This window comes from Chrysemys picta, chromosome 8 (genome assembly GCF_011386835.1).
Source record: "Chrysemys picta bellii isolate R12L10 chromosome 8, ASM1138683v2, whole genome shotgun sequence".
Taxonomy (NCBI): domain Eukaryota; kingdom Metazoa; phylum Chordata; order Testudines; family Emydidae; genus Chrysemys; species Chrysemys picta.
The window spans coordinates 60,855,815-60,877,427 of NC_088798.1; the positions used below are offsets into that span (position 1 = coordinate 60,855,815).

Here is a 21,613-nt window from a genome sequence, read left to right on the forward strand (position 1 = left end):
CAGTAGAAGGGTGGTGAAGCACTGGAATGGTTTACCTAGGGAGATGGTGGAATCTCCTTCCTTAGAGGTTTTTAAGGTCAGGCTTGACGAAGCCCTGGCTGGGATGATTTAGTTGGGGATTGGTCCTGCTTTGAGCAGGGGGTTGGACTAGATGACCTCCTAAGGTTCCTTCCAACCCTGATATTCTATGATTCTATATATTTCAAGAATAAAGACCTAAACAAGCAAAAAAGGGAATAAAAAAAGTGAAAGACACAGATTCACAAGTGATGTGTTACTAAACAAATGCCAATGAAGCACAGGTTGAATTATACCACTACCAGAAAGGAAAGGAAACTAATGCTGTTTGGATAGTCAATGGAATTAACATGTTCCAAATGTCAATTACATAAGGATGTTATGTTTAAGTTGTCTAACATGTCATAACAAACATCAAACAACCAGATCAAGGGCTGATCTGTTCCACTTTGTGTATTTATGTGGCCCACATAAAATATTAAAATTCTGCAAAATCTGGGTTTTCAGTAAAAACAAAGGTTCTTGCCCTACCAGTTGCAAAGATAACCTTTCAATCATTAACTAAGTAGAGTAGCCCATGTACTCTTCTCTTCCTGAATCTGCAGACAGGCTGAAACAATGACTGAGAATTCCCATGCCCTATTAATCTCATTAGCATCTTAACAATGTAAAGCCTAGTGATAACACTTTATATGTCAACATTATTAATTTAGGAGATGCAATGGTGGGAAGGGTGAGAGTGAAGCACAAAGAGAGGAAATGGAAATTGCTGCAGGGAACGAAATGCAGAGGGAAGAAAGACAGATGCATAAAGACAGGAAAGTTGCAGCAATAGTATAGGGAAGGAGAGGAACAAGGGGCAGAACTACAGGTGACCGTAAATGTAAGTACATTTTCCCACTCAGTGATGCTGAAAGCCAAAATAAGGAACTAATAGTGATGGTAAGTAAAAGTTTGGTAACAAAATAAAAAGCACACTATATCCTTGATCTTTATGCAAGCCTCTCATTGACATCATTGGAAGTTTCAGTGCAGACATGGGTAGTATGTGGCCCTAAATGTACACCTTAGCACATGAACCAAAATTTAAAGTTGAATTCAGCCCTCTAAACAAAATGATCCAAGCGCATTGACATGCAGAACTTGGGAGTTTGCTTAAGACAAGTGAACACTTCAGTGGGGTAACATGGGTTTGTGGAGAACAGAATTTGTAGCTTTCAATCCTAACAGGTAGGTAGTTTGTGAAGGAGGTAGGGTAGGCTGCTCTTTACCAAAGTCGGATTTGGCATTATGTCATCAATATCATCATGAGGTTGGCTAAAGCTTGATAATGAAAACATGAGAAATGTTTCTACACAGACTTCTTTTAAACAGAAGGTTTTTTTCTGGTTGTTGCTTTTATTTTTAAGCAGCTGGTACTTTATATCTTTTCTATAGCTCAAAACAGAAACACATACAGAATCCCTTGCTAAGAAAAGTGATATATGATATATGTAATTAACATACAAGAAAATCAAATACAAAAAGACCATCCTTGAACCCTTGACAGTAAGATTAAAGTAATTGCCACACTTTAAAAACATACAGTAGAGCAGACCTGCCAAGTCTCACTCCTTCAGAAAAGGACTCCCTCATTTGGGATTAAGTTTTAAGGAGTTTTTAAAGTGTCTCCATGTGGGAATGAAGGGTTTTGCTGTGTGTCAATTAAGTGTTTGTGCTCCTCAGAAACACAGACAGATGCAGAGGGCTGTTTTGCTAGCTTTAGGCTTGGGAAGTATCTCCATTTTTCCTACGAGGGGAGGAGAGGAACCCTTCTACCTATCCCTCCCCCCCACTCAAGAGTCGAGCAACTTTACCATTACACCCCAGCTTCACAACACCCCCTCTCCAACGCTGCACTAACCCACGGACCACTGGAGTGTAGGGAAGCGCACACACACAGACACAAAATACCTGGACACGGAGCAGGACGACACAGCAACACCCGCACCAAAACAAACACACCTCACATCTCCTCCTCCTCCCTTGAAGACGGGGGAGGCGCAGCCGGCGGCTCCCAGAGCGAGGGGTGGGGGATAAACACCGAGGCAGCAGAAATGTCGGCAGGTCACAGCTGGTGCCGCCCCCTGGCAGGATAAACCACCCGAGGTCACGGGGACCTGTCACAGGCTCCAGACGCCCACCCAGGGCAGGGCGAGACTCAAGGCCTGCGGACCCGAAAGAAAGCAGCTACCTCCCCTTTCCTCCACCCCCTTTACTGGCACCGGCGGACCCAAAAGGGAACAGCGGCGAGTTACCGCCCCCTCCCGTCCGCACACAGGGGGCAGCCCAGCCACAGCCCGGGAGGGGGACCTCGAAACGTTGTTCCCCTTCCCCTCACTCACCAGCCGCAGAACTCTGCGTGCTCCAGCCCGGCTGCCCCGTCCCGGCTTCGCCCCACCACCGCCGCTCCGAGAGGTGGGAGGGGGAGTGAGCAGAAGGGGAGGAGCGGGGGGGGGGGGAGTCGCGCAGCCGCGCTGAGGCTCGAGAGGACGGCCAACATTCCGACAGCGGAGCGGGCACGCGCGAGGGACCGAGAGCCGGGGGCCAAGCGGCGGTCGAGAGCGGCCCTGAGCGCGCCCCTGGCGGCTATTGTTGCCTCCTCCTTGTGGGCACGCGCGCGCGAGATCTACGGCCTTCTGACTAAGGGGACCGCCGCGCGCGCCCAATCAGTCAGTCGGCGGCGGTTCAGGGCGGCCGCTCGCGCGTAGGAAGGGGGCGCTGCGGGTTGCTCGTCAGAGAGAGCCATTGCAGGCTCAGATTTTCCAGGGTGGCGGTTAGGCACCTAAAATAACTGGCCTGGACTGAGCTTTGCAAGGGGGGTAGCCGTATATCTCCTGAGGAGCGGCTCTGCGAGCTCAGCCCCTTGCTCACAGGAGCCTGGGGGGGTGGCTGACTGCCTTAGTGTGGCTACTTATGATGGTGCCTAGCTTCAGGCAATTGGCGTTCGTGGATGCTCGATGACAGGCGTATTGTGGCCTGTCTCTGTAGCGTGGTAGGAGTAATGCCAACCCCAGAGGACAGAAAATCCTGAGTCAGCCCCCCTCCTCTGAAAAAAAAAAAAACACCCCATTAGGTGAGATGGGCATGCAAGTCATGAGGTTCTTTGAAGTATCAGGGGGTAGCCGTGTTAGTCTGTATCTACAAAAACAACAAGGAGTCTGGTGGCACCTTAAAGACTAACAGATTTATTTGGGCATAAGCTTTCGTGAGTAAAAACCTCACTTCTTCGGATGCATAGAGTGAAAGTTACAGATGCAGGCATTATATACTGACACATGGAGAGCAGGGAGTTACTTTGCAAGTGGAGAACCAGTGTTGACAGGGCCAATTCAATCAGGGTGGATGTAGTCCACTCCCAATAATAGATGAGGAGGTGTCAATTCCAGGAGAGGAAAAGCTGCTTCTGTAATGAGCCAGCCACTCCCAGTCCCTATTCGAGCCCAGATTAATAGTGTTGAATTTGCAAATGAATTTTAGTTCTGCTGTTTCTCTTTGAAGTCTGTTTCTGAAGTTTTTTTGTTCAATGATAGTGACTTTTAAATCTGTAATAGAATGACCAGGGAGATTGAAGTGTTCACTTACTGGCTTATGTATGTTACCATTCCTGATGTCCGATTTGTGTCCATTTATTCTTTTGCGGAGGGACTGTCCGGTTTGGCCAATGTACATGGCAGAGGGGCATTGCTGGCACATGATGGCATATATAACATTAGTGGATGTGCAGGTGAATGAGCCCTTGATGGTGTGGCTGATGTGGTTGGGTCCTCTGATGCTGTTGCCAGAGTAGATATGGGGACAGAGTAGGCAACGAGGTTTGCTACAGGGATAGGTTCCTGGGTTGGTGTTTCTGTGGTGTGGTGTGTAGTTGCTGGTGAGTATTTGCTTCAGGTTGGGGGGTTGTCTGTAAGCGAGGACTGGCCTGCCTCCCAAGGTCTGTGAGAGTTCTTTGAAACAAGTCTGGTGTGGTTTTCTGTCTGTAATATGTGCTAGGGCTGAGCTCTGGCACCTTTAGACTTGGCAGTTTATAGCCCTAGTATCTCTGGTCTTGTTGCATCAGTTATGAATGGAAAAAAAAATTTGAGCTCTGGCACATCTCATTACAAATTAAGCATTGCTATCAGCTGATTTTCAGACTCCCCCTGCAAGCCCTCAGGGTAGTTGCCAATCACAGTACTTCCAGCTCTTGCAAATTAAATTGCTTCTTGCTGCAGCTGTTATGGAAATAATGAGAACACGTGCTGTTGTGCAGTTGTGGTGCAGGTGGTTGCAAGTCTCATAACCTCGCTTTCTTCCTCTCCGGCCCTGGCAGCCACCTGTTCCCATAGCTGCCAAAGCTTGTGCAGCTCCACCTGTAACGTTTCTGACAAGTGAGACAGTCACTAATGTATGTATCCTATATGGTTTCCTGTTACTGCTTGCTGCGAGGGACAGGGATCCATGTGAGGGACATTGGATAATGTCAGACATGGAGCGGCACAAAATAAATCTTCACTTCTTTCCAAAAAAGTCAATTGCTACTGACTATAACATTCTCCCCTCTCCCAAGTAAATTAGTGCCTTTCTACTTTTGTGCTTGACCTTCTGTGATGTTGCACTAATGGGAAATATACTAATAAGTGTAAATATAACATAACTGGAATATGCTTTATGCTAGATATGCTATGTAACATATCTTTGCAAAGGTTATGATCTACTCAATATATTCATCCTATTTGTAGGCATGTATCATTTTTATATCTGAAATTATGAGCATTGGCTCTATGTTTGTATTTAAAGTGTTTGCTGGATGAAACACATAAGGGAGGTGTGGCCAACATATTGTGAAGGGACTATTCAAGTTAGTACTTAACTAACAATGGACTTTGAGAGATGACAATCCACATCTGAGCTTTCCTGGGAACATTCAAACTAATATGTAAACAATGGCATCGGCCTGCAAAAAGCTGAATCATTCGTGGACATGTGACTTGCCCAGGTGGCTACAAACTCCATCTTGTTGCTGTGACTTTGCACAGAAGAGCAAAGGGATTTCTGCCCACAAGAGAGATAATATAAAAGGACCTGGAAGACTCCATTTTTGTCTTCAGCTGGCTCAAAAGATGGCTTCTCCACCCCAAAGAGATGCCTGAAAGAAACTGGAACAAAAGACTGTAACTACAGGGGTATGAGTGATTGCTGTACCCAGGCTATAATCTAAAAAGGATTATACCTGAGATAACATCTAGGGTGAGAAGTTAGTATTAGTAACTAGATCCTTAGTGTATTAAGTTAGCCTTGTATATTTTTATTTTTTTTACTTAGTAACTTACCTTGTTCTGTCTGTCGTTACTTGAAACCACTTAAACCCTACTTTTTATTCTTAGTAAAATCACTTTTGTTTATTATTTAAACCCAGAGTAAGTGATTAATACCTCGGGGAGCAAACAGCTGTGCATATCTCTCTCTCTGTGTTATACGGGGTGGACAATTTATGAGTTTACCCTGTATAAGTTTTATACAGAGTAAAACAGATTTATTTGGGGTTTGGATCCCATTGGGAACTGGGTGTCTGGGTGCTGGAGACAGGAGTACCTGCGAAGTGGTTTTCAGTTAAAGCCTGCAACTTTGGGGACGTGGTTCAGACCCTGGGTCTGTGTTGCCTCAGGCTTGCTTGTCTGGCTCAATAAGACAGGCTTCTGGAGTCCCAAGCTGACAGGGAAAACGGGCTCAGAAGTAGTTTCAGCATGCTAGATGACAGTCCCAAGGGGGTCTCTGTGACCAAACCTGTCACACTTTCTACTGCCTCTGGTCCTGCTGGATCAACATGGGGGAGAGGGGATTATATTGCCGTATAATTTCAGCAGATGATACCAATTTGCTTCCGATTATTGGCCTGTCAAGAATTATGTATCCATTTATGTAACTGGAGATAGTCCCATTAGTTTCCTTTCTCTGTTCTTTCACTTCTATTCTCCTTTTATGGTGAAACAAACCATAAAAAATAAATCGTAATTAAAATTAAATATACATGTTATAGAGCAGGGGTCAGCAACCTACCGGACGCAAGCTGATTTTGAGTAGCACGCTGCTTCCTGCCCGGTGAGAGGAGGAGGGGCAGGAAAGCACCATGCTGGGGGAAGAAGCAGGGGCGGGGGGGAAGCTTGGCTGCCGCAGGACCAAGCTTCTGCCTCCTGCCCCTGCTGGGGAGAGCAGTGGGGGGGGGGCTCCCGGCCCTCAGCCCCCCTGCCCACCGCTCTCTCCTGCGGGGGCAGGAAGCAGAAGCTTGGTCCTGCGGCAGCCAAACTTCCCCCTCTCCCCTGCTTCTTCCCCCAGCGTGGTGCTTTCCTGCCCCTCCTCCTCCCTCTCCCTGTCACCGATCAGCTGATGGCCCTTGCAAGGGAGAGGAGTGGCAGCGTGCTCCCTGCTCCCTAGAGGAGGCAGAGAAGAGGTAGGGACGGGGCCTTGGGGAAGGGGGCGGAACAGCGCATATCCCTTCCAGCCCCCTGCCATGAGCCGCTGAGGGCTGGGAGCACCCCCACGAGCTGAGCACCCCAGCCTTCTGCCCTGAACTCCCCCCCACACCCAGCCTTCTGCCCTGCACCTCCACACACCCTAGCCCTCTGCCCTGATCCCTGAATCCTCCCACCCCCACTGCCTTCTGCCCTGCACCCCTCACACCCCCAGCCTTCTGCCCTGCACCCCTCACACCCCCAGCCCTCTGCCCTGCACCCCCCCACATCCCCACTGCCCTCTGCCCTGAACCCCCCCACAGCCTTCTGCCCTGCACCCCACACACACCCCCAGCCCTCTGCCCTGACCCCTGAACCCCCCCAGCCTTCTGCCCTGCACCCCCCATACACTCCCAGCCCTCTGCCCTAACCCCTGAACCACCCCCCAGGTCTGGGGTCCCAGCTGCCGGCCCCTTGCCAGCCGGCGTCCCGGCTGCAGGCCCCACTCCGCCCGCTGCAGGCCTAGGTGAACAGAACCCCAGGCTGGAAGCGGGCTGGTGGCGTAAGATCAGCATTTTAATTTAATTTTAAATGAAGCTTCTTAAACATTTTGAAAACCTTGTTTACTTTACATACAACAATAGTTTAGTTATATAAAATAGACGTATAGAGAGAGATCTTCTAAAAAACGTTGAAATGTATTACTGGCACGCGAAACCTTAAATTAAAGTGAATAAATGAAGACTCGGCACACCACTTCTGAAAGGTTGCCTACCCCTGTTATAGAGCTTCTCAGGGCTGCTTTTCTGCCTCAAAGATAGATCAAGGGTGGTTGCCTAGAACAGCAATGTGTTAAGGAGCATCACTCCCGAATGTTTAATAATGACTGTTTATTGTGTGAAAGACTATGGGCTGGGTGTGGCAGATATTTTCCAATTAACATAAGGCAACAAATTCTTAGAGACGGAGCATGATTTATATCATTAGGTAGGATTTAGGAAAGGTTGTGCAGGGATATCTTATTCGTGCAATGTTCTACACTAGTTTCTCTCCACAGAAGCTAGTTCTACAATAATTTCCCATGCAAGGAACCTGGGTATATTGGTGGGGATCTTGGAAAGGGGATCAGCAACTATGTGGATCCTGTGGCCAAAATTCTATGCTTTTGGATAGTTCAGCAGGTCTAGACCACACTGTAGTAAAAATACAAGTGGCTACCAGCATCATCTCTATGTTACCACTTCTATTATTGCTACCAGCATGCTCTGGGGGGAAATTTTAAGGGAAAAAGCTAGTGCAGACAAGACCTTAGGAGTTACTGTAACAACAATAGATACAGCATTTACACATGGAAATGTGATTTTGAAGATCCTGGTGTTCTTTGAAGGTATTTAGTGTGACTAGAGAAAATTGACACATGCAAACATTCCATTCAGACAAATGATTATTCATATACTGTAAGAAAAGGACAGCAAGTTTTTGAATATACAGGCATAGGCCCAGATTCTATAGTGAGGTACGGCTGCTTTGCACTGCACTGGCATCATAAATTGGCACTAAAGCTGGACATTCATAGGGAAAAGGTCATGGCCAGATGAAAGGCAGTATGACTGATACGTCTCTAAAACCATGCTGATCTCCAGCTGTATTTTTTGACCTATGGTGGCTGTTTTCAGCTAGCATAAGATAGAGTAGTCTTCAGGCTGTTCCAACCTGGCCTGTGATTAGACTCAGACATGCAGCGAGATCAGGAGAGCGCAAAGCTAAATTTCATGTCCCCCTTGCATGCACATGCCTGATTTGTGCAGCATCCAGGGTCTGGGACTTAGAGTACATTGAGTTTCCTTTTAATTATTTGGTTTACTGAGGTGCTTGCTACAGCCTTTTGTAGGATTATTTATTTAATAATCTTGTTTGACCTTTCCAGTTTAATATAATTAAGTTGCAACCTTCACATTGGCTTCACTAAGAAGAAGCAGATATTGTCACTGCAGTTGCAAAGGCTACAGAAATATACCAGAATAATTATGTTATCATCTAGAAAAATTTTGAGATTTTCCTTTTGGTGTTTTAATGCATTTAATCAATAGTTAATGACAGTAATCATTCATTGATAATTGTGCCAAATTATTAATAGAGTCAATTTCTATTAAATTAAATTGCAATTCATATACTCAACTATAAATTAAATCATAATCATCTAATTTGTATTGCATAGCACCTAGTAATGCAGTTGACTGTGGACTGGTTATTTTGTAATTCAATCACCATTCATTAACATTAATATGAAATGCATATCAAATTTTTAATTATTTATTCTCTATTAGTTATTTTGTAGTGCATACCCACAGTGAAGGATATGATTAAATAATTAATTAAATTGCAATGAAAATACAGTAACGCATGCCTTTAATTCCTTGTTATTATTTTGTAGTGCATCTCAGTTTATCTTTCTAATTCAATAGCCATACTTAGCTTTGTGTGTTCAATTTATTTTGTCTTTAAAATGCTACTCTCTTTTGCTGAAAATACTTTTTTTCTAATTAAAGTGTACCAGTGCTTCCCAGCCATTGGTATTCTTCACTAGAGTTGATGCATGAGTGTGTAGGGCCCAATCCAAAATCCAATTAAGTCAATGGAAAGTCTCTCATTTATTTCAGTGGGTACCAGGTCAAGGATCTGGAGATTGATATTCTATCCTTCACCTTCGTGCCTTCTTCATTAGCCTCTGTTTAGTTCCTGCGCACTTCCATATTCCCCATTTAAACTGTGTACTCTAATGCAGTGGTCTCCAAAGTGGGGTGCATGCAAGAGGATCCTTCGGGGTGTGCGGCAGGAGGAGGATTTGTTTGTTGGTTTGTTTGTTTTTTGCTTCGTCAGTTTGGGCGGGAGTCTGAGCGGCTTTTATTTTTTTATTTAATTTTTTTTTTTTTTTTGCTTTAGCAAAAATGGTAGAGCCGGCGTGGCAGGAGGTGTGTGCTCAAAATTTTTTTACTGATAGGGGTGCGCGATCAAAAAAGTTGGAGACCACTGCTCTACTGGAGCAGCACTAGATCTGTTTTGAATATAAGACCTGGATTTGTAGCAGCTGATGTTCCATTAGATAGTGTATAATTAAGGGCTGGTCCAGTGTCTGTTTAAGTCAATAGGAGTCTTTAAATTGGTATCAATGAGCATTGGACTAGGCCGGGGTGGCCAACCTGAGCCTGAGAAGGAGCCTTCATTTACCAATGAACATTGCCAAAGAGCCACAGTAATATGTCAGCAGCCCCCCATCCACTACCCCCACCCCAGCACCTCCTGCCCACCGGCAGCCCCGCCAATCAGCGCCTCCTCTCCCTCCCCATGCCTCCCACCCGCCTCAATCAGCTGTTTTGCAGTGCACAGGAGACTCTGGTGGGGAGGAGCGAGGGCATGGCATGCTCGGGGAAAGGGGCAAGGGCTTGGGGGAAGGGGTGGAGTGGTGGCAGGACCTGGGGCAGAACAGAGGGTTGAGCAGTGAGCACCCCACAGCACATTGGAAAGTTAGCATCTGTAGCTTCAGCCTTGGAGTCAGCGCCTATGCAAGGAGCTGCATGTTAACCTCTGAAGAGCTGCATGTGGCTCTGGAGTCACAGGTTGGCCACCCCTGGACTAGGCCTTTTTTGGGAGACATCAGGGACAGTCTAGTACAGTCAAGGCATTGCAGGATCAGGCTTTTAATCTAGTAATTATTAATGAGGTACAGTTTCTCAAAAAAACTTTCAGTCAAAAAAGATGCTTGGGAATTTCCTGATCCACTGCACCTCCCGTAAAAGAAAAAGGATTTAATTAACTTTGTTATTTGGGGCTACTAATACTTTTTTTTTTTCCTAAGCAAAAGCCTTTCCTGTGTTTCCTTTTGTTAAAATGGAGCCCAATTGGTTTGCAGTTTTCCCTAAAGCATTATCCATGCTCTTCTAAAAATGAGGTAACAGGAGTCAGCCTACATCTTTCATGTTTGTAAGAGATCAACAGCATCATTTGTACATGGTCTCTACACCATTGAGAATAGATTTCCTGGGATTACTTGCTTCTAAATTGCTTGACACAGCAGAGCACAGTAGCCCCCAATAGCCCAAGTGTTTCATAGATTTGTATGAAAAAAAAATTCTACTTTTGGCATTCATCACATTTGGATACCACTGTGATCTTTATCTCATGTGGGGGCACAGAATTTTACATAACATAATAAGGAGAGACTGTATGTTTCAATATAAACACTGAATATATCCCAAACTATTAGGCATTGACACTCACCATATGGCAGTGGAAAATTAATTTTTCCTAGCTATGGAAAGTCTAAAACTTAGACTATTATTTTCATGTCAGAGTAAGATGGCTCTTCTTAATATATCCAGATCCTCAGGCAGATAACTTAATTGATAGTTCAAATAAACTTCTTGTGAGATAAAAAAAAATCCAGTAACATAAGTGAGATGTTTTTCTAGAGGCATATACATTTTTTTTTTAAATAGAAAAAGACAACATTCCTAATTAAATTTCTTCTTTTATTCATTGGAATTATTTGTGTTCTTTGTTTTACAAGTGAGCACTACAAATATCAGGTGACTTAAAGATAGACTATTCCATACTAAGGTAATTTTTCCAAAGTTTAATCAAATTAGATCCTTTTTTGTTTCAAATGTATCTACCAAAGCTACACTGCCAATATCTTCCTATCATATCCACTAGGGGGAGCCACAGGGTAACGTTGCCAGGTGGATTGTGTGAAGGAGTCAGGCTGCTTAGTTAATTAAGAGGAGGCGTATGGTGCAGTGGCTTATTCATTCCCCCACCCTGACCTCATGTGATGGTGCTCAGAAGTAGAACTTTCTGTAACAGAGCAATTGCTTTCTGTTTGAAGGACTGTGATGGGAAGTACAGGTCTTTCTGCACCCGCAGGAAGGAGTCCACTTACACAAGGAGTCCACTTACACAGCAGCCCTGAGAGCAGGCCGCACTGAGTCAAAAAGCAATGTGTTTTTCTGGGTTCATTGCTAGAAAGGTTTCTGAATTCAAAGAGGCACTCCCACCTAAGAGTTATTTATGTGAGCTGGTTAGGCTCAGTACTTTAAAGAAGGGCTGGGTTAAAGAGGATGGAATTATAGACCAATATCTGGGGCAGATCTGGGAAAACATGATTCTTGGGTATTTGTTTTGCCATTATAACTATGAATTTGTATGGAAGGAATGCATCCAGAAACTTCTAGCAAGTTTGCATCATTTTGGTTAACCCAGAGCTCTTGTAATAAATCTGAAAACCTAGCAAGTTTAAACCTGGTGTTTAAATCTTATTCTGCTGTGAACTTTTTCTCTAGCTAGTTAGAGACTGGCTTTATCCCAGGGACCTTGCCTCCAGGTGTATGAACACACCAGTCTAATTTATTAATTTTTAGTGTGACTGGAGTTAGCTTTAAAAACAAGCAAATCAAGTAGTGTCTTTGTCCCACAACCCATGCAAAACATACAACTTGAAGATGAGGAGTCTGATTTCCTGTTGGCCTGCACCTTGTGGTAGTTATGTATATCTGCGGAAAGTGGGTGTAACATGCTTCCATATTGTTTTAGTAGCATGTTACAAACACTTTATACGAGAATAAGTGATCACACAAGGTGCAGGGCAATCAAGAATTGGGCTCGATATCTTTCTAGAAACACAAAGCATAGGGCCAGACCTCTTTTAACAAGACTGGAAGTGGTGTGGGGACAACTCATGGTATGATATTATCTTTCCAGAAACTCAGAACCTGGCAAATCTTAAGGCTGGTGCTGAACATGGGATATATGAAGTACTGTATTCAGTTAGCAAATTCCCCTCGACCAACTGTGAACTAGTCTTTGTTTTCTTGTGGGGGTATATCATATCTAAAATCTTTTGAGTTTTCTATAGCATAAAAACAACTGTGTTAAGCACTTCAGATGAACATAGTAATGCCCCAGAACATTTAAAACCTACTTTGCTCTTGCCTCTGTAATCAGCACAAAATCATATTATCAAATGGTTCTGCAGCTCTGAATTTACAAGGCTGTAGCATGGTTAAAATACCATGTAATTCTGTGTACATGGTCAAGAACAAATTATATTTTATCCCTTTTTAAATGTTGTAACTGGGTGACCAAACTGGTAATTCTGTAGCACAACAGGACCATAGAAGTTATTTCTACCAGAAAAAAATGAATACTGATCTGTTTTCACCATGTCAGTGTTATACAAAACTGAATTAGTAGCATACTTTAATTGGTAATTAAAATTAGACAGAAAACATACATTGACTATTGTTGTTGCTAGCATAATTTCATCTACATTGTGGACCTAGTGTATGTGTTGTCTATTGGTTATAACAGTAGATTGGGGATCAGGACTCATAAGAACAAAACCCAGCTCTGTTAGTGATTCAGTGGGTGAGTTTGGGCAACTAACTATTTCTGTGCCTCAATTTTACCAGTCTGTAAAATGAGGCTAATACTCTGAAGTCTAATTAACTGTTGTGAAATACTTTGAGACGTTGGGTTGGAGGTGCTGAAAAAGTGTAAAGCAACATAATATCATTTAATTTTCATTTGAAATGTGCAAGACTTTCTCTGTTGAGATTCTAAAAGTGTAGCAAAGGACAGAAATGTCCTTCTCTGTAGATCAAATAATTATTTGCCATTGTAATGTATTAATGTTAAAATTTAATGGGATTTTGTGTGGTGTTTCATATTGCAGTTTTATCCATTTCAGGGTTTCATTCCTTTCTCTTTAACTTGGAGTGTTACCTGTGTGTAATTCGTTTAGGAATTTGATAACTTTTTTGATTTATTAGTTAGAGCTTTGAAGTTCAGCTCTCATATTAGTTTTGAAATAAAGATAAATATAATGAATTGGACTATACATCAAAATTGCCTCCATTCTGCTTCTCTAGTCATAATGAGAAGGAAAGGAGACCTTGATGAAAAGTAGTTTGATTGTTAAGTGTATTGTCCCAACTTTGTGAATTACACACAGCTCACTGTTTGAAAACTCAGTTCCAAAGAACTCTTGTGGGTTTAGCTCTTTCAACAGCATTTGGCTAGTCACGTACAAACTTTCCTGAGATGTGATTTGCAGGTTGCAAGTGGCAGTTGATGACAGCCATGTGATACCATGAACATACCAAGATACTTGTGCTAGCAGCCAACATGATTTGTGTCTGTCCAGTGGGAAAGAAAAACTCTGGTCCAGAGCCCTGCAGCAGGACTGGGATCCCGCAGGACCTGCTGCCATAATAGCAGGAGTGGATAAAATGACTTTGTTGCAGGTGGGATTGGATGTGCCAAAAAAAAAAAAAAAATTGCGGTTGTGACAAGTCATCATCCCATCCCCACCCTGGGGTGTCACTTGGAACTGAGGTACTAATGAGCCCGCCTGACCCACTAGCCTGGGTTCCTTTTACACTGTACAGTTATAAAGCCTGTCAAGCCCTTCCCTAGGCTTCCAACTGCACTTTACCAGAACACATACAGGTAGGGACACATTCAGCTGAAGCTGGACACACAGATGCTGAGATCAGCTTTGCATGGGAAGGCTCAGCTAAGGAACTGTCCAGTTACTGAAATGCACACACCCCCTCTGAATTGTAAACCCCAAATTGCACCATCTTGCGCTGTATAGTTCTCTCTGTACAGCATAAGCTCATGAAATTTGCCCCCCATCCCCCAATGTGGAGAGGAATATATACAGCTTTCTGCCCCAAGTTATGATTTCCACACACACTGATTTTAGACAAAACAAAAGCAAGTTTATTAACTTTTAAGTGATTATAAGCGATTGTAAACAGATCAAAGCTGATGACCTAGAAAATAAAACAAACATGCAATCTAAGATTAATATACTAAAGAAATGGGTTATAAGTAGCAAATTCTCACCCTAAATGTTGTTTTAGGTAGATTGCAGACATTCTTGAATGCAAGCTGCACTTGCTTGCAGATTAAAACTCTAGATATTCCTTTCACAGGGCAGACAACCTTCTAGCCTGGGCTCAGCCCTTCTCCCCTAGTCCAATCTTTTTGTTCTCAGGTGTTTCCAGCAGTCTTCTTTCTTAGGCGGGGAGTCAATGAAGAATGAACCCTGATGATGTCACTCCCCTGCCTTAAATAGTCTTTGCATATGGCAGGAATCATTTGTCTCCCAGTTTGATTCCCACCCCCGGTCAGTGGAAAAACACTAGTATTATCATAGAGTCCAGTACCAGGTGACTTGGTCACATGTCCCTGCAGCCATAACTCAGAGACTGTTTGCAGCTAAGGCTTCCTGGTGGGAGATTAGCATCTTCAAAGACCTAGTGTTCTCCCTAATGGCCCTTCCCAACCGGCCACCTAGACTGATTTGCATTCTGTCTAGTGGGCATTCCTCAGGTGTAAACGCATTTGTAAAAGATGCATAGACAATGTTCCTGACTTCAGATACAAAAATGATACATGCATACAAATAGGATAATCATATTCAGTAAATTATAACCTTTCCAATTATATCTCACATGCCTTATATTGCATAAAATACATCATAGTTATGCCATAATCATATCATATATATGAATCTCTCTCTATGAAGAATATGGGGGTATAGTGCCACAGCAGTAATTTGCAGGAAAACACCTTAAAACATACTTAAATTCAGGGTGGATTTGATTTAAATCATGAATTTCTACATAAAAGTGCATTCTTGTTGGTTGTTATAACCTTAATACATATTCTTCACAACTCAGAGATAGATGTAGGTTTTCATTTTTAGACGGTACACACTATAATTTTTAAAGTGATTTATTTTGAAAACTTCTCAGATTAGTTTTACAGCTATATCAGAAAATGAATGGTGGTTTGCTTACTTCATTTACCAAAGCTAATTGAAGCAGATATTTATGAAGCCATTGGGAGGTGAACTATCTCCAATTCAACAGGTTAATCATTAATATTTGGAGGATTTTCTTGCCATGCTTTATTAGGAGGAGAACATCACCAGACAGACATTTAAATTGTTTTATTTAACTATAACATCATTATGTATTCTGGATTTTTTTCTTCATCAGAAAACATATAATAGTTTAACAAAACAAGCATATGAATTTTTGAGTTTAGTTAAACATTCAAGTTTTTTAAAATCGGGTTTGTTTTTGTTAAAACTATTTTTAAGTAAAATAGTTAAATTAAAAGAAAAAATTAAATCAGCTATGTCAGCCAGGTCAACATGAGAAACTTAAAATATTGGCTTCTGCAGCTAACTCAGTTGTCTTCATAGAATATCAGGGTTGGAAGGGACCTCAGGAGGTCATCTAGTCCAACCCCCTGCTCAAAGCAGGCCCAATCCCCAGACAGATTTTTGCCCCAGATCCCTAAATGACCCCTTTAAGGATTGAACTCACAACCCTGGGTTTAGTAGGCCAATGCTCAAACCACTGAACCTATCCCTTCCTTCACCTTTATTTTCCTGTTTGTTCATAATCTGGAAAAGAAAAACAAGCTTTCCTGCTTTTTTCAAGTCCCAAATGATTTCTTAATTTGGCATGAATTAGTCCAAAGGAAGAAAATATTATTTTCTACACCGGCAGAGGAAGCCACTGCTGTTAAAAGTAATATTCACGTCAACAGTCTCTGAATCCAAGTGCTTAAGTGACTTCCACCAGTTCACTGGTGTGACTTTCTTTAAAACATCATCAGCAAACATATATTTCTTGAACGGTTCACCCTTAGCTCTGAAGTTTATTATAGTTGGCATAGACTCATAGACTTTAAGGTCAGAAGGGACCATTATGATCATCTGGTCTGACCCCCTGCATGCTGCAGGCCATAAAACCGTCCCTACCCCTTCCCTGGACTCTGCTGTTGAAGTCCCCCAATCCTGTTTTTAGTGACTTCAATTGGCAGAGACCCTCCTGCTAGAGATCCCTGCCCCATGCTGCAGAGGAAGGCGAAAAACCTCCAGAGGCTCAGCCAATCTGCCCTGGAGGAAAATTCCTTCCCGACCCCAAATATGGCGATCAGTAAGACCCCGAGCATATAGGCAAGAGTCTCCAGCCTGACCCCTGTTAGCCATTATATTATTTACCTACCATTGCTTGGCTTTCCTTGACTACTATGTTTTACCATTAAACTATTCCCTCCATAAACTTATCTAACTTAATCTTAAAACCAGACAGGTCCGTCGCCCCCACCGTTTCTCTCGGTAGGCCGTTCCAATATTTCACCCCTCTGACGGTCAGAAACCTTGGTCTAATTTCAAGCCTGAACTTCCCCACGGCCAGTTTATATCCATTCGTTCTCGTATCCACGTTAGTACTAAGCTGGAATAATTCTTCTCCCTCCCTTGTATTAATCCCTCTAATATATTTAAAGATAGCAATCATATCCCCTCTCAGCCTTCGCTTTGTCAGACTAAACAACCCAAGCTCCTCTAGTCTCCTTTCGTACGACAGGTTTTCCATTCCTCTGATCATCCTAGTGGCCCTTCTCTGCACCCGTTCCAGTTTGAGTTCATCTTTTTTAAACATTATGGAGGGATGATTGCTGGATGTCCATGTCATGGCCAACTTCTCTTCTTCAGCAGTTAAGGTTCAATCCTGGTACCAAGTATTGAAAATATTTGCAAGAAAATGAGCTGGAGATAGTGCTTGTCCCATTTATTTTTTTAATGCTTGTAATTTAATTCTGCCATTGCATATTTCTCTTGTTAAGCTCTCATTCAGTTCCTTCCAAATTTCAACAGCGTCGGCAATAAAACAGCTATTTCCCTGCATTTTGTTCAAGGCTACAGAAATAGGCTTCAGGATACTCAGCGTGTGTTCAACATTTCTCTTAAGCCCAATGTTGAGAACTTTGGCTGTGACAGTGCCATCTATTTTTTCATCATATTGTTCACAAACGGTCATCAGACTAGGCCAGTTCTTGATATAGTGTTCAAAACAGTCCACTACTGAGTTCCATCGCACATCTTGTGGGAGAGTTCACTTGGTTTCTCCTACTTTTTTCAGAGCAGCTGCTGCAAAGTGATTGTTACGGATGTATTTTGCAATTTCAACAACATTAACTTTTATTTCTGGAACACTGAAGTCTTTGGCTAGGAGATGCATCAAAGGAGCACCACAACCGTATGTTATTAGTTTGGGACTCTCTTCTAAATAATTTCTTCTCATCTTAGATACATTTGCAGCATTGTCTGTGACCAAGCTGCGTACTAGACATTTGAAATTTTTTTTCAGAGTTTGTTATAGCTTTTACTGCTACTTCTTGTAAGTAATCTGCTGTATGTGCATTTCCTGATGTATCAATTGTTTCTGTAAGGAAGACATTCCCTTCTTCTGTTGTCACACAGGCACATACAACAGAATCATTGTGGACAGTGCTTCACCCATCAAGACTCAGGTTAACAATTTTACCCTCTAGATTTTTTGCACACTGCTCAATTTCTCTTTCATACACATTATCCAGGAATTTCCTGCGACATCTGCTCTGATGGATGGACTGTATCCTGGTCTTAATGACTGAATCATGTTAATGAAGTGTGGGTTCTCAATCATACGGAAAGGAGAGTTTGTTGCATAAACAAACTGGGCAATTTTTTTTCATCAGTTACCTCTTTTTGTAATCTGCTGGTGTTTATCACAAATTTATCTATGGTTGTTTCTGGATGATGGGGATTTTTTTTTTCTTTTTGCTACAGGTGATATGCTGTGGCTATGTGACATACATGATGTGACTGAAACACTATCCTTGGCAGATAACTCTGAAACTATAGAAAATGATGGTGGTCTTGAAGGTGGATAGTCTTCAGAATCCTGTATGGTGAGGATGGATTCTCCTAAACAAAATAAGTCAATGCAGTTATTTAATTATTATTACCATTGCATTCACTGACACTCAGTACTACTTTAAAGGTGAAATTGTAAAAGAAAGATCTGTAGCTACACCGCTACCTCGACATAACGCCACCCGATATAACACGAATTTGGATATAACGCAGTAAAGCAGTACTCCGGGGGTGGTGGGCTGCGCACTCCGATGGATCAAAGCAAATTCAATATAACACGGTTTCACCTATAAGACGGCAAGATTTTTTGGCTCCTGAGTACAGCGTTATATTGAGGTAGAGGTGTATTTATTTTTATCACAACTGCATCTAAAATGATAGTACCATAGAATAACAACTATATTTCTTGCTCAAACATGAGAATTCAAGAATAGTCCAGAAGGAAGACAGGCAGTCGTTAAGAAAGAAGTATGAAATAAAAAGTTAACCAACCTGAAGATCCTGCATGTTCCTTTCATCATCTTCAACGTGGCTTCCTCCTGAGAAGGAACACTTCTCATAATGTTGCTTCATTTGGGCAACCAGCCCTTGTATTTCTTTGTTGCACTGTTTGCATTTAGCACGCATGCCTGTCTTACCCACAGGTAGAGGAACTTCATTAAAATATTCCCAAACTGGGTCTCTTTTATGGCCTGCTGCCATTATATGTTTTCCTTCTAATGAGAGAATGGTATGATAGATATCAAATCAGTGAAGGCTACGCTCAGAAAGCCCTCAAGACTTCTGGAATATGCTGCTCAAACAGTTTAGTTTTTGTTTCTACTGCCGGTCCCTCCCTTCTCACATTTATCTCTAGACTTCTTCTCCTTGTCCAGATCTATTCCACCCCAACAAACTTCTATTCAATGAACTTTTTGAAACTTTGCACTTTTAGAGAGAGGTAAGGGATTGACTGTATGTACACAAATTTGCAGAGAGACAATAGGTTTGAGGTCTGTTATTTCTCACCTCTCTATATTTATTTATTTTATTTATTTAAAAACATTTTTTGCTGTTAACAAGCATGTTATCTCTGGAGACACAAATCCACAGTTTAAGAACTACAAAACTAAGTATCTCTGATGGTATGTTCTAGACTGAGCACTGAGTCCCATTGGGTAGGTAGAAAGATTAATCTATACAGAAGCCCCTGGAGCTCCATAAGATTGGGTCCCTAATCCATGAACTATTGGAACTCATTTACAAAACTTTTCTTAAACGTTGCATGACTATATTGTCTCATACTATAGAATTAGAATTTATAATCCCTATTCCATGATGAGATACATTATAGCTCAAAGATATCTTAATTAAAACTACCTTTGGGTAAGTTTTTTCCTCAAAAAGCATTTTATCATAAAAATCCAATTTAAATAAAAAAAATTGGATTTTTTTTATTCAAAAAATAATTTATTTGTATCCACCCTGCTTAAATTTAAGTGAGGGATAGAAAGAGATTTGATGTCTATTGTAACCGGAGTTAAAGTATGTTTTACATGATTTAAATAAGATTTGCTCTATTCTTTCCATGGTAAAAATTGTGCCTGAATTCTGTTATAAACCAACCTTTTTTGTTGTTGTTTTGGGGTTTTTTTGGGGGGGAGAGCATGGGAAAATGTCTCTATTGTGGGATCTAATTTTTTTGTGGGTGGGAGTGGGATAAAAATGCAAGAAACAGTGTGGGACTGAGTGAGAGTGGATATTGCAGGGCTGGACAGGAGCAAGATTAAAAACATAGTCCCACGCAGGGCTCTGGTCTGGTCTTCCTCTTTGGTTGAATAGGGCACTTCTCGTAGCCATTAGATTCTTTATCTGAAAAGAATTCCCTTCTATTTTTAAGCCTCTCATCACAAAACGAAATCTGCATTAAAGCACCAGTTCATGATACCCTTCTGCCAACACTTTGACTGTTTGATTATATTGCCCTTCATTATATACCACTATCTGTGTATAGATAATACAAAATTATCCCATCATGTATATGTTATAAAGATGTTATCAGCATGACTTTTGAATGGTTGCTTTCATCACGAGATAAATGTTAGTTCTACAGATAATCCCAGTGTGAGGCAGTAGACTTTAATACCACACCATCATGTAGTCTGTATATGCTATGTGTATTACAGAACTACTTTAGGAATGTTTCTGAGTTCTAAAACTTCCTATTAGGACTATTTCTTGTATGCTTTGGGCTGTAAATCCCAGGTGTGTTAATTTCTGCAAGTCCAAATGTGTAGGGCTTGGGAGAAATAAAAATCTTTAAATATAAAACACCTCCAAAATTACCGAAAATATTGTGTTTCTAGTCCTAAATATGTCACTGACTTAGTTGGGTATCTTGGTCCCTTCCCTGTCAAGCAGCAGTTGCAAGGCTTCATTGGGAGCCTCTCTACAAAGGCACAGAGGGTAGTTGCCATTGCATGAAGCTCAACACAGGAAAGAGAGCCCTCGGTGTTATAGCCATTTGGGCCCTACTCAACAGCTGGATCAGCCAGCCGGCCCAGGCCAAGAGGTTCTGGCCCTGGCATCTCCTGCCCGGCTCGGCTCAGGCCCGGGGGCACCGGCCCCCGGCCGAGCACTGCCGCCCCCAGTCCCTGCCCTGGCCCAGCCCCCGGCCGAGCACCGCCGGCCCTGGCCCCTGGCCGAGCACCCCCAGCCCCGCACCCTTGGCCGAGCACCCCGGCCCCCAACCCCGCACCCCCGGCCGAGTGCCCCCGGCCCCGCACTGCCGGCCCCGGCCGAGCACCGCCGGCCCCTCCCTCCCTATTTTCCCAGACATGTCCGGCTTTTTGGGATTTCCTCCCGGACGGGGATTTGAGGCCCAAAAAGCCGGACATGTCCGGGAAAAGCCGGACGTATGGTAACCCTAGAGTATCTGCTTCTAGGGTAACGAGCCACTGAACTTCAAAGTACCCTCACAGAGGCCTTTCCCCTGCAAGAGGGGGAAAGTGGCAAACAATTCTGAAGAAAGTAGCCCTCAGAGTGAGCTGCTAAGAGACTCAGAAGACTGGACAGCAACATTGGTGCTGCTATTCATGAGGGGCAAAGGATGCTGAAAGGCAGACTGTAATGTGACTTGAAAAAGAAACCTTTTGCCAGCCTCTGAGACTTGAAAAAGGAAGAACAACACATCAGAACCAGATGACAGAGCAGCAGATTCTTGCAATAAAGGACTTGCAAAAATGCTGGAGAGACAATGTTCTGAAATAGATATTAGAAAAAGAGAGTCCTCTTAGGTTATCTGGCCCAGCCCTAAGGGCTGGTGCAGGACTGTTCCCTTTAATAAAATTTCAAATTCACTGGT

At 42.8% G+C, this 21,613-nt stretch overlaps 1 protein-coding gene across 9 annotated transcripts in view; it reads right to left on the reverse strand.

The window, feature by feature from the left end:
- RABGAP1L (RAB GTPase activating protein 1 like) overlaps window positions 1-2,642 on the reverse strand; it is a 525,894-nt gene extending 523,252 nt beyond the window's left edge. For 4 of the 9 annotated variants that reach the window (XR_010589791.1, XR_010589794.1, XM_065554561.1 and 1 more), the window contains exon 1: window positions 2,403-2,642. The gene's annotated coding sequence lies outside the window, so the exon portion shown is untranslated. Of the gene's footprint in view, window positions 1-1,971; window positions 2,281-2,402 lie in introns of those variants that run through there. The other 5 variants (XR_010589792.1, XM_065554558.1, XR_010589793.1 and 2 more) reach the window with 4 other exon arrangements.
- Between the last annotated feature and the right edge of the window lie 18,971 nt (window positions 2,643-21,613).